Below are 14,070 nucleotides of genomic sequence, written 5' to 3' on the forward strand. Positions count from 1 at the left end.
TTGACAGAATGTATTTATAGTGCAGACACTCCCTAGTTTTGTTGACAGAACTCTGTAGTGTAGACCCAGGTCTGTAGGTTAGCTACACTTCTGTAGACAGAATGTGCTCTTGCAGCTTACGTTAAGTGCTGCAAGAGCAGAGAAGAGAAGCTTAGCTGATACGGAACAGCATCCTGTCTGAGACAATTCAGTGGTGTATGTATTGCTTCCTCCTGTGACCAGCCACATTAAAGCTTTCATTGAAATAAGGAAGGAATCCGGACAGCTTTCAAGGAGACTCCAAATACTTTATCTGCACAAATGAGCGCAGGGAAGTGTTAATCTCTTCCTGATGTAACTTGAGTCCAGGTGATCCAAAGGGGGTGAAGTGACTCTTTTGAACTGAGAACAATTGCAGTTTTCAGGGCTTTTTTATATTTTCTTTTTCTGCTAGGGCAGCAGAGAGAAAGATGGAGGGAGGAGATGTCTCCCAGGCAATTGGAATAAGACCAAAAATAACCAAAATCAGCCACAGTGGTGTAAGTAACTGGAAAACATGTACTTAGATGTGATCAGATTATGGTTACTTTGAATTTGGTTGGACTGGCTATCTGCTGTTTGCTTGTTACTTTGTTTTGTTGTTTGCTGCTCTGTTCTTTTTTGTTATTTTGATTTGAAATTTTCCCTCAGTAATTTTTAACCTGAATCCCAGGGAAATATTTTTCTCTGTATGCAATCAAAGATTTACTTTTCTCTTGTTTTTTGAATAAATCACTGTTTTTAAGTAATTTATCTGATCCTGTGTCCTAAGAAGGGTCTGTCTGGTGCCTTCAGCCACACAGCTATCAAGTTACAACTTGTTGTTCTCAAGCCCTCTGCGGAGGAGAGAATGGGGCTGGAGTTTTCCCCACAGGTGGCATTCCCCAGTTTGCCTGCCTGGGTTAAAGAAGTCTCCGAGGACTGGGGTGGTGACACCCTACCTTCCAGGGTCCTGGGATCTGTGACCTTGGGAAGATCTCAAGTAAAGCCTGTACATAGGCAAGGTGTTTTTAAGTTTCTGCAGGCCCCCACTTTCTGTGGTAGGAGTGCCAATGGGGAAGGATCCCTGACGTATCCCAAAACATATCTCAGTAGGAATGGAGTAGATGAGGTTAAAGGATTCTGGAGTAATACAGATTTATCTCTCTCTGCTCTGTCCCGTCTTCCTACACCCACAGCCTGCTCCCTCACATTATATTCTGTCAAGTGGTGTGGTATTGCTGGGGCCAGCACTGCCCCCAGCTCCTCTTCAGCCCGTTGAGCAACAGCATAGTCTTTGTGCTCCTCCCATGTACTAAAATTCTGCCTAGGTTTTACAAGTCTGTACACACAGCAATGGAAAACCTGTGGCCGGCATGTCCCAACTTGGACTCAAGGGCCGTGTCTACACAAGACCCAAACTTCGAAATGGCCACGCAAAGGGCCATTTCGAAGTTTACTAATGAAGCGCTGAAATGCATATTCAGCGCTTCATTAGCATGCGGGCGGCCGCGGCACTTCGAAATTGGCGTGCCTCGCCGCCGCGTGGCTCGTCTCGACGGGGTTCCTTTTCGAAAGGATCCCGCCTACTTCGAAGTCCCCTTATTCATAAGAACATAAGAATGGCCATACTGGGTCAGACCAAAGGTCCATCCAGCCCAGTATCCCATCTGCCGACAGTGGCCAATGCCAGGTGCCCCAGAGAAGGAGAACAGAAGACAATGATCAAGTGATTTATCTCCTGCCATCCATCTCCTGCCCTTGTACTGAAGGCTAGGGCACCATACTTTACCCCTGGCTAATAGCCATTTATGGACCTAACCTGCAAAAATTTATCGAGCTGTTTTTTAAACCCTAAAAAAGTCCTGGCTTTCACAGCCTCCTCCGGCAAGGAGTTCCACAGGTTGACTGTGCACTGTGTGAAATAAAATTTCCTTTTATTACTTTTGAACCTACTACCCATCAATTTCATTTGGTGTCCCCTAGTTCTTGTATTATGGGAAAAGGTAAATAATTTTTCTATATTCACTTTCTCCACACCATTCATGATTTTATATACCTCTATCATATCGCCCCTCAATCACCTCTTTTCCAGACTGAAAAGTCCCAGTCTGTCTAGCCTCTCCCCTTATGGGACCCATTCCAAACCCCTAATCATCTTAGTCGCCCTTTTCTGAACCTTCTCTAATGCCAATATATCTTTTTGGAGGTGAGGAGACCACATCTGCATGCAGTACTCAAGATGTGTTGTGTACCATAGTTTTATATAGGGGAAGTATGATATCTTTTGTCTTATTATCTATCCCTTTTTTAATAATTCCTAACATCCTATTTGCTTTACTAACTGCCGCTGCGCACTGCGTGGATGTCTTCAGAGAACCATCCACTATAACTCCAAGATCCCTTTCCTAATCTGTCGTAGCTAAATTTGACCCCATCATGTTGTACGTGTAATTTGGGTTATTTTTTCCAATGTGCATTACCATACACTTACCCACACTAAATTTCATTTGCCATTTTGCTGCCCAATCATTCAGTTTGCTGAGATCTTTTTGTAGTTCTTCACAACCCCTTTTGGTTTTGACTGTCCTGAACAACTTGGTGTCATCTGCAAACTTTGCCACCTCACTGCTTACCTCATTTTCTAGATCATTGATGAACAAGTTGAACAGGATCGGTCCAAGGACTGACCCCTGGGGAACACCACTAGTTACCCCCCTCCATTGTGAATATTTACCATTTATTCCAACCCTTTGTTTTCTGTCTTTTAACCAATTCCCAATCCATGAAAGGACCTTTCCTCCTATCCCATGACAGCCTAATTTACATAAAAGCCTTTGGTGTGGGACCGTGTCAAAGGCTTTCTGGAAATCTAGGTATATTATGTCCACTGGGTGCCCCTTGTCCGCATGTTTATTAACCCCTTCAAAGAATTCTAATAGATTAGTTAGACACGACTTCCCTCTGCAGAAACCATGCTCACTTTTGCCCAACAATTCGTCCTCTTCTACGTGCCTTGCAATTTTATTCTTTACTATTGTTTCTATTAATTTGCCTGGTACTGATGTTAGACTTATCAGTCTATAATTGCCAGGGTCTCCTCTAGAGCCTTTTTTAACTATTGGCGTTATATTGGCCATCTTCCAGTCATTGGGTACTGAAGCGGATTTAAAGGATAGGTTACAAACCACTGTTAATAACTCCACAATTTCACATTTGAGTTCTTTCAGAACCCTTGGGTGAATACCGTCTGGTCCTGGAGACTTGTTACTATTCAGCTTATCAATTAACTCCAAAACCTCCTCTAATGTCACTTTTATCTGGGAGAGTTCCTCAGATTTGTCACCTAAAAAGGCTGGCTCAGATTTAGGAACCTCTGTAACATCCTCAGCCATGAAGACTGAAGCAAAGAAATCATTTAATCGCTCCGCAATGGCACTGTCTTCCTTGATCGCTCCTTTTATATCTTTATCGTCCAAGGGCCCCACTGCTTTTTTAGCGGGCTTCCTGCTTCTAATGTATTTAAAAAACATTTTACTATCATTTTTTGAATTTTTGGCTAGCTGTTCCTCAAAATCTTTTTTGGCTTTTCTTATTACATTATGACACTTAATTTGGGAGTGTTTGTGTTCCTTTCTATTTTCCTCACTAGCATTGGACTTCCACTTTTTAAAAGCTGCCCTTTTCTCTCTCACTGCCTTTTTAACATGGCTGTTTAGCCATGGTGGTTCTTTGTTAGGTCTCTTAGGCTACGTCTACATGTGAAGCCTACATCGAAGTAGCCTATTTCGATGTAGCGACATCGAAATAGGCTATTTCGATGAATAGCGTCTGCACGTCCTCCAGGGCCGGCAACGTCGATGTTCAACTTCGACGTTGCACAGCCCAACATCGAAATAGGCGCAGCGAGGGAACGTCTACACGCCCAAGTAGCACACATCGAAATAGGGATGCCAAGCACAGTTGCACACAGGGTCACAGGGCGGACTAGCGCTTCCGGGGCAACAGCTAGCCGCTCCCTTAAAGGGCCCCTCCCAGACACACTCAGCCTGCACAGCACGCGGTCTTAGGAGCCATAGGCACACAGACCCCGGGCGCCGCAGTCATGGACCCCCAGCAGCAGCAGCAGCGGCAGCAGCAGCAGCAGCAGCAGCAGCAGCAGCAGCAGCAGCAGCAGCAGCTAGAGGTCCACCCAGCCCTCCCGGCGGGAGCAGGGCTTGCCCTGCTTTGTGCCATGCGGGAGGCAGCTGAGCACCTTCTTGCCCCAGGGGAGGAGATGCCCCCAGGGCAGCAGGGCTCAACCCCTACTCCTGCAGCACCCCGCTCCACCCCCCGCCTCACACGCCGGCGGCTGTGGAGCTACCCCACCAGCACCGACTGGTGGGAGCGGCTGGTGCTTGGGGAGTGGGACGACGACCACTGGCTCAGGAACTTCAGGATGACCCGCCAGACATTCCTGGAGCTGTGCCAGTGGCTCACCCCCGCACTCAGGCACCGGGACACTGCCATGTGGCGTGCCCTCACAGTGCAGAAACAGGTCGGCATCGCTGTCTGGAAGCTGGCCACTCTGGACAGCTACCGATCTGTGGGCCAGCAGTTTGGTGTCGGAAAGGCCACCATCGGGGCTGTCTTCATGGAGGTAAGCGAACCCACGGGGGGAGGGCAGGGAAGGGGAGGGGAGGCCAGGGTAGGGGGGCCAGAGCAGGGCAGGGCCACACACACCCTGCTCACCCCTCATTGGGGCTGTCCCATGTGCTTTCTCTGCAGGTTGTGCGTGCCATCAACACCATGCTCCAGCACAGGCTCGTGAGGCTGGGGGACCCAGATGCCACCATCGCCGCCTTTGCCACCCTGGGCTTCCCCAACTGCTTCGGGGCTCTGGATGGGACTCACATCCCATCTGCGCCCCGCATCACAGTGGAGGACGATACCTCAATCGAAAGGGCTACCATTCTGTTGTCTTCCAGGCCTTGGTGGACAGCCGGGTGCGTTTCCAGGACATTTATGTGGGCTGGTCTGGCAGCACCCATGACGCCCGGGTTTTCCGGAACTCGGCCCTGTGCCGCTGGCTGGAGGCGGGGACCTACATCCCCCAGCGGGAGATCCCTCTGGGGGACACCACCATGCCCCTCTGCGTCATCGCAGATGCGGCATACCCCCTCCGGCCGTGGCTCATGCACCCCTACACGGGCCATCTCTCCACTAGCCAGGAGCGCTTCAACGAGCGCCTGAACCATGCACGCCAGGTGGTGGAGCGCTCATTTGGCCGCCTGAAGGGACGCTGGAGATGTCTCCTGACCCGCCTGGATGCGGGCCCCAACAACATCCCCCAGATTGTGGGTGCCTGCTGCGCCCTGCACAATTTGGTCGAGAGCAAGGGGGAGACCTTTTTCCAGGGCTGGGCTGTGGAGGCCGCCAGGGCACACGTCCAGACACCTGCTGCCCCCAGTCAGCAGGTGGACCCCGAGGGGACCCGGGTCCGGGAGGCCTTGCGGGCCCACTTCGATGAACAGGCCGTGGGGTGAACTCTGCCCAGGCCCCCTACTGTCCGCCCCTTCCTCCCCCACACCATGGAGCACCCCACCGCCCCCCCCGCCATTTATCCTGGACAAATGACAGCACGCACTTGTGGCTGAACGTAATTTTTTTTTTCTTTCCGAAACGTTTTTTTTTTGGATGTAAATAAATATGTGAACCACAAACAGAAAACTATGTACAAACGTTCAACAAAAGCAATACGTACAAAAATAAAACAATACAAAGAAACAACTGTCTGACATAATAAAAAGAAAACCAGGGAGGATAAAGGGGAAAACTATGTACATGGGAGGGATGGGGCAAACGGGGCGCCGAAAAAAACAGGGTCCAACTATATACAAGCGGGGGGGCCACGTCCCGGGCCCCTCGCCCCTATAGACCGGTACTGGGCGTGGCCGGCCGGGAGCCCCGCCGCGCTCACAGCCTGGCTCGTGGCTGGGTGGGAGCGGGCTGGACAGGAAGGTATGGTGGCTGGCGAGTGTCAGGTGGCTCCAGGGGTCCCTCAGAGCTCCGGCCCTCACTGGTGGGTGGCGGGGCGACAGTGGACGGGCCGGCGACGGGCGGAGCAGCTGGTGGTGGGGCTGCAGGAGCAGGCAGGGCGGGCGATGTTTCGGCCGGCGCGGCATGGGGGGCCAGGTAGTCAACCAGGCGGTTAAATGTGTCCATGTAGGCCCCCCATGCCTCCTGGCGCCAGGCCAGCGCCTGCTCCTGCAGCTGGAGGTGCTGCTCTGCGACCTCCAGCTGCCGACGGTGGATGGCCAGCAGCTGGGGGTCCGTCGCCGTCGGCGGTTGGAGGCGTGGGGTCCGCCGTCTAGCCCACCGTGGGGCCGATGGGTCCTCGGCCAAGGGGCTGCCCTGGAGTGATGGTCCCAGAGGGATCTCCGGGACGACTGAGGCCTCGCCGGCGCTCTCTTCCGGTCCTTCTGATGGTGCAGGTGCAGGACACAGGAGAGGACGGGGGGAAGAAGAATGGAGACAGGCGTTAGTGTGGGCCCCGAGCCGTGGCCTTTGTCCCGCCAGCCTTGTGCTGCAGGTTCCCCATCCCTGTCCCCGGGAGATGCTGCTGTGATGGATGGGGTTCAGGGGTCCCCCTGCCCTGCACCACGTCCCCTGGTGGGAGCGACTCTCACTTCACCCCACAGGGTCTGAGAGCAGGAGAGGTTTCTTAGGCCACAGATGCCCAGTTTCTGGCAGGAGTGACAGCACCAGCTGTCGGAAGAGACAGTCCTTCCAACCCGTCGTGGGGAGAATACCCCAAGGGGTGCCCCTCTGGGATGCAGCTTTCCCCCTCCTCAGGCTGGCTGCCTACCAGCTCTCCCTTCCCCTAGGCTCTACCTGTGGCCCCCGCCCTCGCCCCCCAATTCCAAGCCAGCTCGGCTCCTCCCTCCTGTTTGTTCAGGGCAGAGGTGTCACCTGCCAGCTGTAGCGCCAGGATCCTCCTTTGGCCCTGGGAGCTATTCGGCTCTTGTTGCTCATATGTAGCCTGAGCCTCCCTTTGGCACTCCCCCCACTCCATCACATGCTGCTGCTGCAGGGTGTCCCACCCCCTCCTCCCGGGGGCCCCTCAAGGTTCCACTCCCCCCTGGCCCGGGGATGGGGCATGGCACTGTCATGCGGGGTGGGGGGGGGCAGGGGCTGATGGCTCCAGTGCTGTGAGGGCCAAGGCCGTGTGAGCATGTGGGGGGCCCTGCGCACATATCTCTTACCCCCGCCCCTCAAGCCCAGGGGTGTACACCAGAGGGGGGTACCTACCTGTGGGTCCGCTCCCACTGTCCGGAGATCCCCGGGGGTCAGAGGCCCTGCTGCTGCTCCGGGATGGCAGGAGGAGGATCTGCAGGCTGGATTCTGCGGAGGAGGAGCCCCCCTCCTCCTCCTCCTCCTCCTCCTGCCGCAATGTCCCGGGGGTGGCCTCCGGGGTGGGCCCCCGGGGTGCGGGGCTTGCCTCCGGGGCGGACTCCGTCTGCAGGGCCTGCTGGGGCTCGTCAGCCGAGGTGTCAAGGGTGGCCAGAGGGGAGGAGGTGTGCTGGGAGTCCAGGATGTCCCTGAGCTCCCTGTAAAAGGGGCAAGTGACGGGGGCGGCCCCAGATCGGCTGGCCGCATCCCGGGCCCGGGAGTAACCCTGCCGCAGCTCCTTGACCTTACTCCTGACGTGGTCAGGAGTGCGGGCAGGGTGACCCCGGGCAGCCAGGCCCTCGGCCAGCCGAGTGAACGCATCCGTGTTCCGCCTCTTGCTCCCCATTACCTGGAGCACCTCCTCCTCGCTCCAGAGCCCCAGCAGGTCCCGCAGCTCGGCCTCCGTCCAGGAGGGGCCCCGCTGCCGCTTCCCAGCCTGGCTGCCCCTCTGGCTGGGCTGGCTGCCCTGGCTCCCCTTGGGGGGGGTCCCCTGGGGGCGCTGGGGGGGCTGCCGGGCTGCCATCGCAGCTGGCTGGGTCGCTGAGGGAGGTGCAGGCTGGCCGCGTGTGCAGGCTGCAGCCTGCACGTTCCCTCAGCTTCCTGCAGAGGCAGGGAGGGGGATGGGACCTTTAATGGGCTGCTCCACGCGGCCACCAGTGAGCTGAGGGGCTGGAGAGAGCGTCTCTCAACCCCCCAGCTGATGGCCGCCATGGAGGACCTGGCAATTTCGACGTTGCGGGACGCGGATCATCTACACGGTCCCTACTTTGACGTTGAACGTCGAAGTAGGGCGCTATTCTGATCCCCTCATGAGGTTAGTGACTTCGATGTCTCACCGCCTAACGTAGAAGTTAACTTCGAAATAGCGCCCGACGCGTGTAGCCACGACGGGCGCTATTTTGAAGTTAGTGCCGCTACTTCGAAGTAGCGTGCACGTGTAGACACAGCTTTACTGTGTTTTTTTATTTGGGGTATACATTTAAGTTGGGCCTCTAGTATGGTGTCTTTAAACGGTTTCCATGCAGCTTCCTGGGATTTTAGTTTAGTTACTCTACCTTTTAGTTTCTGTTTAACTAGCTTCCTCATTTCAGTGTAATTCACCTTTTTGAAACTAAATGCCAGAGTGTTTGACTGCTGTGGTGTTCTTCCCAACACAGGAATATTAAAAGTTATTATATTGTGGTCATTATTCCCAAGCGGTCCAGTAACAGTTACCTCTTGGACAAGATCCTGCATTCCAGTCAGGACTAGATCGAGAATTGACTCTCCCCTTGTGGGTTCCTGTACTAGCTGCTCCAAGAAGCAGTCATTTAAGGCATCAAGAAATTTAATCTCTGAATCCTGTCCTGAGGTGACATATACCCAATCAATATGGGGATAATTGAAATATCCTATTATTACTGTGCTTTTTATTTTGATAGCCTCTCTAATCTCCCTTAACATTTCAGCATCACTATCACTGTCCTGGTTAGGTGGTCGGTAATATATTCCTAATGCCATATTCATATTAGAGGAATGAATTGTTACCCATAATGATTCTATGGAACATTTTGATTCCTTTAGGATTTTTGCTTCATTTGATTCTATATTATCCTTCACATATAGTACCACTCCACCACCTGCATGACCTGTTCTGTCTTTCTGATATAATTTATATCCCGGTATGATAGTTTCCCACTGATTGTCCTCATTCCACCATGTTTCTGTGATACCTATTATGTCAACTTCCTCCTTCGATATGAGGTACTCCAGTTCACCCATCTTATTAGACAGACTCCTAGCATTAGTGTAAAAGCACTTTAAAAAACTACCACTATTTATGTGTCCGCCTTTCACAGACGCATTGGATTTTTTTATATGTGATTGTTTCACATCTGATCTTGCCCATATATTATTTCCCACATTCCCTATCTGACTAACTTCTAGGGAATCCCTATCTATGGAGCCTCGTGTAAGAGAAGTCTCCGTCCTATCCAGGTGCTCCCCTGCACCAGTCGGCTTTCCCCCACCTCTTAGTTTAAAAACTGCTCTACGACCTTTTTAATGTTTAATGCCAGCAGTCTGGATCCACCTTGATTTAGGTGGAGCCCATCATTCCTGTATAGGCTCCCCCTACTCCAAAAGTGTCCCCAGTTCCTAATAAATCTAAACCCCTCTTCCCTACACCATCGTCTCATCCACGCATTGAGACCCTGAAGTTCTGCCTGTCTATCTGGCCCTGCACGTGGAACTGGAAGCATTTCAGAGAATGCCACCATAGATGTTCTGGATTTCACTCTCTTTCCTAGTAACCTAAATTTGTCCTCCAGAACATCTCTTCTACCCTTCCCTATGTCATTGGTACCAACATGTACCACGACGACCGACTCCTCCCCAGCACTGCCCATAAGTCTGTCTAGATGCCTCGAGAGATCCGCAACCTTCGCACCAGGCAGGCAAGTCACCATACGGTTCTCCCAGTCATCACAAACCCAGCTATCTATATTTCTAATGATTGAATCCCGCACTACTAAAACCTGCTTCTTCCTAACAGCTGGCACTCCCTCCCCCGGAGAAGTATCCTCGGGGCGAGAGGATACCATAGCACCCTCTGGAAGGAGGGTCCCAACTATGGGATGGTTTCCCTGTGCTCCCATTGTCTGGTCTCCTTCCCTGAGCCTTTCATCCTCCGTAACAGCATCAGGACTGTCAGATTGGAGGTGGGACAGCCCTACTATGTCCCGGAAAGTCTCATCAACAAACACCTCTGCCTTCCTTAGCTCCTCCAGTTCAGTCACCCTGGCATCCAAAGCACGCACTTGGTCTCTGAGGGCCAGGAGCTCCTTGCATCGAGCGCACACATATGCCACCCACCCACAGGGTAGGTAGTAATACATATTGCACTTGACACAATCAACAGGATAGCCCCCACTCTGCTGCTGGGCTTCTGCCTCCATTTCCTACTCTAATTATATATGAGGGTTTAATTAAATGTTTCAGATAGAGGTTGTTATAAAGGATTTAAGCTTAAGGGCAATAGAAGTCACTGGCTCCCTCCAAGCTCCCGCTCTAAATTTCCCTCTCAAAACTCCCTCCTGTTAGCACTCACCCTGTTCGCAAGCACCCATCGCAAAAGCTCATCAGCTCATGGGAATAAGGGGACTTTGAAGTAGGCGGGGTCCTTTCGAAAAGGAGCCCCATCAGGACGAGACTCGCGGCGGTGAAGCGCGTCAATTTCGAAGTGCTGCGGCCGCCCGCATGCTAATGAAGCGCTGAATATGCATTTCAGCGCTTCATTAGGAAACTTTGAAATGGCCATTTGCGTGGCCATTTCGAAGTTTGGGGCTCGTGTAGACGTAGCCAAGGGGTTCAGGCCATTGAGCTGTTTCACAGTGGGCAGCATTTGTTTCTAGCTAGGTAGACTTCCAAGTATGGCCTGGAACCTAGTCTCCAGGACCCTGTGAAATAGGAGGCTCGAAGAGCTCACTGTCCAGTCCAGAAATCTACACAGCAATGAAATAGTCCTCTACAATGCACCCCATTATATGCTTGCTGCCTGGCACAAGCCAGCCATGGGTTTTAATCATGCCCTATGTGAACTACACAAAGGAATGGGAGGAGTGGAAGAAAAGAAACACTGCTTATCCTTTTTATCCCATACTATATATCAACATAAGGGCTAGGTATATTTTGGTCTCAAATAAAGACAAATCATAACAAATGGGTGGAAAAAAATGGAAGGAATAGAGCGAGGGAGAAGCTGACAGCTTAAACCCTTGCAATAGCTATTTTTAAGTTGTAGAACAATAGATCACACCAAAGATGTGGATTGGATAGAGAAATTGTGTTATATATCTGGTAAGAACACATGGTGATAAATATCTGTGAAGAATCGTTTGCCTATTGCCTTTTGCTGTAATGTTATTGCGTTAACAATAAAAAAAAATCAATATGCAAAGCATGAAAAGAAATTTTGCATTGTATTTTTAAAACTATTTCAACAGGTGCCCTGTGGCCACAATAGGCACTTCCTGAATTTTCATTATAAATCTAAATAAAAATAACATCATAAAAGTTTTCATTGCTCGTATTTAGCTGTTTCTTTTTCAACCCTTGAAAATGGGGAAGGCGTATCTTAAACATAGCATTGCCTCTGGATGCTTTATGACACTATCTTTCAAATATTTAGAAGCTCTTTTCTTTTCTGCAGAAGCTGTGTACAGGGATGTATTTCATCTGGACACATGGAGATATGCACAAAATACTCTCATTAACACTAATGGAAACATAAATCACTGTGCACCAGGACTCCCATAACATATTTCAAACAGGTGCAGAATAAACACCATGCCAAATGCACTCTGGGACTTGCATTCAGATTGAATAAAAAGGAAAGTAAATGTTTCCCATGGCCATATCTTGATTTAGTAGAACAGTGAGTGCTAAAAGTGAGCCATGCTGCATAAGCTTAAGTGGTGGCATAGCCTACTGTGGCAAAGGGCAAAATACCTAACTCTAGAAACAAGTATGCTATCGAGTCAGACATGCGACAGATCATATATAATGCCTTGGGGTTTCAGTTTTTACCATATTAGCTGAAACATTTATTTTATCATTATTTTTACAGAATCACAACTGGCCTCTAAAGTCTTCCAGGCAGTTATTCTCAGCTTTAGCTACAAAAGGCACCATTAAAAGAGTGAAATATAGCAAAGGTGGTCTATTTTTAGTGAGTAGAAGAGTGGGAAAAAAGTGTCATCTCCAATGAGACACAATGCCTGATACTAAGCAAAAAAGGAACACCAGTTGCAAGACTGTCCAAAGCCAGCTTCACAGTCCTCTGACAGTGAGAATCCTTCCTTTCCACTTATCACATCCCATCCTGTAAGTATTGTTTCACTAACAGAGAAAGAGATTAAATCCTCACTGCTGTCAGTGTACTTACTGTGTTCTGTAGTACCATGTTGCTTTTGAAAAGTTCTATCAATACTTCTCTTTCATTATTACCAAAGAAGGCTCAGCAGTCTTTTGATGTCTTCTTATCGGTATTATTACAGATTTCTAAAACCAGTTAACAGATCTGTAGGCTTTATTTGGCACCATGTTGAAATTCAGATCTAGAAGTGAGATGTGTGAAAGACAGGTGTGTTTACACCTACACCAGAAATGATATGGTCTTCATTACTTTGTTTATATTGCCTACTTTCTGTGGTCAGTTTCCAAAGCAAATGAAAGAGTGGCTTAAATTTTATTTTCCAAACATGTGCCAAGTTTTTAACCTGGCTATTATAATCCACAGAGTAAAACTCTACACGTCTATCTTTTGCTTTCTTATAGACTCAGCTGAGTTTGGGGGTAAATAATTCTGCAAACATAGATCACTTATTACTAATTGGCTGCGGCTCCACTAGCACCCCCCTTTCGAAAGGGGGGTGCTAGTGTAGACATAACTATTATGTTTTGGCAAACGTTTGGCTGGCAGCATTCTAGCAAGGAATTTTCTTCCCATCACAATAAACAGGAGACTACAGGTTTCAGATGCTATTTATAATTTAATGCTAACAATGTAAGGCAACTCAAAATCAGTCCTAAGAACAAGTGTGCAAGGGCATGTGGGTTTGCATGCACTCTTGTGCATACACATGGGGGAAATCTAACACAGAGCATACACTTAATCATTCACTCCTGAGCTATGTGTAGAATGTTCCCACTACTATAAATCAGGCACTTTGCTTCTGCTGCTCTAGGAACATTTTTTGAAAATTCTTTAACACAGGCTGTTCCAGGTGTTCTAATCCCAGTTATCGTGCTGTGACACTTTGGGGAGTCTGTCTATGCACAATTTATGAATTCTGATTAATTTTATGAACTTGATATATAACTCTTACCCCCATGTACACCAGAGAAGCCATTTGCTGATAGGCATCATGCCACATATTCCACACTTTTAGGGCTGCTAACCCTCCAGGATTGTTCTGGAGTCTACAAGAATTAACGATTAATATTTAATTAAAGATTATGTCTTGCTATGAAACATCAAGGAATACATTCAAGCAAAAGTGGCAACCCTGTGTGTGACCCCTTGTCTGGAAACACACATAGGGCAATCAAAAGAGAAGGCAAAAGAAAGGAGTTAAAAGAAGAGCAAGCCAACAACTCAAAAATAATAGCAAAAAATGTTAAGTAGGAAGCAGGAAGTCTGCTAAACCTAAATGGGCACTCAATGTTGATAAAGCTACTGTGGAGAAACTAAATGAATTCTTTGCGTCAGTCTTCATGGATAAGGATCTGATGGACGTTTCCAAACCTTAGACATTCTTTTTAGGAGACAAATATGAGAAACTGCCCAAGAGTGAGTTTTCACAAAAGGTGGTTTTGGAGCAAATTGATCAGCTAAACAGTAATAAGTCACCAGCACCAAATGGCATTCAGCCACCAGTTCTGACGGAAGGAACTCAAATGTGAAATTACTGAGTTATGAACTGTCATTTATCTACCAGGTGACAGAAGGATCACTAATGTGATGCAAAATTTTAAGAAGGGCTCTAGAGGTGATCTTGGCAATTATAGGTGGGTAAGATTGACTTCAGTACTGAGCAAACTGGTTGAAACTGTAGCAAAGAACAAAATTGTCACACACATAAATGAACATAATTTGTTGAG

At 49.2% G+C, this 14,070-nt stretch overlaps 1 long non-coding RNA gene across 4 annotated transcripts in view; it reads left to right on the forward strand.

Moving 5' to 3' along the window:
* Positions 1-14,070, forward strand: part of LOC142011057 (uncharacterized) — a 146,331-nt gene that overhangs the window by 9,749 nt on the left and 122,512 nt on the right. For 2 of the 4 annotated variants that reach the window (XR_012644953.1, XR_012644955.1), the window contains exon 2: positions 434-518. This is a non-coding gene — a long non-coding RNA (uncharacterized LOC142011057). The remainder of the gene's footprint in view (positions 1-433; positions 519-14,070) is intronic. The other 2 variants (XR_012644951.1, XR_012644949.1) reach the window with 1 other exon arrangement.

The sequence above is a fragment of the Carettochelys insculpta genome, chromosome 1, assembly GCF_033958435.1.
Source record: "Carettochelys insculpta isolate YL-2023 chromosome 1, ASM3395843v1, whole genome shotgun sequence".
Classification (NCBI taxonomy): Eukaryota; Metazoa; Chordata; order Testudines; family Carettochelyidae; genus Carettochelys; species Carettochelys insculpta.